Raw genomic sequence first — 1,783 nt, 5'->3', positions numbered from 1 at the left:
ATTTGTTAACATCGAGTACAGATATAAGTATCAGGAAGTCTTTTCTGGGAGTATTTCTATAGAGGGTAGTCATGTATACAAGTGGAACATGGACTATAAAAAGTTTAGACAAGAAGAGAACAGAAGCTTTAGAAATGTGGTGCTACAGAAGAATGTTGAAGATTAGATGGGTAGATCACGTAACTAATGAGGAGGTACTGAACAGAATTTGGGAGAAGATGAATTTATGGCATAACTTGACTAGTTGACTAGAAGAAGGGATCGGTTGGCAAGACACGTTCTGAGGCATCAATAGATCACCAATGTAGTATTGGAGGGAAGTGTGAAGGGCAAATATCGAAGATGGAGAGCAAGAGATGATACACTAGGCAAATTCAGAAGGACGTAGGTTGCAGTAGTTGTTCGGAGATGAAGAGGCTCGCACAGTATAGGTTAGCATTGAGAGCTGCATCAAACCAGCCTATGTTCTGAAGACCCCAACAACAACGATCCTGCCAAGTAACACTGAATTCACTACGACTCATGATGGTCCCCTGGACATTAAAAAATGAGATACATTCTTCTTATTAGGGTGTGTGATCACCACGGACGGCAGTACATTCTCTGCAAAGTGCTCCGATGCTGTCCACAACGTTCCTAAGGAGTTCTCCGTTCGACGACCAGCGCTTTTGACAACTAATTCATGGTCGTTGGTGCAAGTACACATGCTACAGTACGTCTCTCCAACACGTCCCACATATGCTCGATAGGGTTTAAGTCGGGGAAACAAGCAAGCCAGTCCATTCGTCGAATATCCTGTAATTTCACGGTCTCCTCCTGAAATATTCTGTGGCTTACGCCTGCTAACCTTGCAACCCACGCTGCATCCAAGTTACGCATGTAGCCAGATTTATTAAGTGAGACATTCGAGGGCTGCCATGACAGTCGGTGACCAACGCACCAGCAGAGTCACTGGCTCCACGGACCTCTTACATGCGTTCTCCACGGGACAGGAAGCAAGACCGGATACATCCTGGTGCCGAGGGCTGTGTTTAGGCCAGTGCACGGGCCTTGGACAACCAGTTCACTCCGAGTGGGCTTCACGGTCCAGGCGACGGATGCGAATACATTTCTTCAATCAGGAGATCACTACGGCGCCGCCACTGCGCTGTCACCGCCGTCCAAGCCAATCTCCTTGTCGTGGACCCTGAAGCGTGACCTCAAGAACACGCCGCGTCGATGGGGATACTGTCCTCCAGATTTTAGTATTTCTGTGATTGCCCATAATTCAGCCTCGCAAGAAATAGTAAATTCTATAATTTTAAGCGCGAAAGGGTCTGCAGCTGCTATGAATTTTTTGAATAATTTCGTGATGCTTTCAGCTGCCATTCTCTTCATTTCATGTATGATAGTGCAATATCAACATTAGGTCATTTTCAAATATCCTCAACGGAAGCGTTATACGTTGGATACATTAATGACACTTCTGATTTTGACACAGGAATAAGTCATACCTATAGATATACTAGGCGCCTTATAACTTACTTTATGGATTATTCTTCAGATATATATTATGCCATGTATACCCTTGTTCCTATGAATGCATGCAGTTGTCATAAAATAAATAAGAAACGTTTTGCGCTATTTTAAGAGAAAGCTACTTTCGAGCGGTTGTTGCAATGCCCTTAGATACACTGAAGCGCCCAACAGACTGGTCTAGGCACGCGTATTCAAATACAGAGATATGTAAACAGGCAGAATAAGGCGCTGCGGTCGGCAACGCCTTGGTAAGACAAGTGTGTGG

The sequence above is a fragment of the Schistocerca gregaria genome, chromosome X (assembly GCF_023897955.1).
Source record: "Schistocerca gregaria isolate iqSchGreg1 chromosome X, iqSchGreg1.2, whole genome shotgun sequence".
Lineage (NCBI taxonomy): Eukaryota > Metazoa > Arthropoda > Insecta > Orthoptera > Acrididae > Schistocerca > Schistocerca gregaria.
This window is presented reverse-complemented; position numbering follows the sequence as displayed.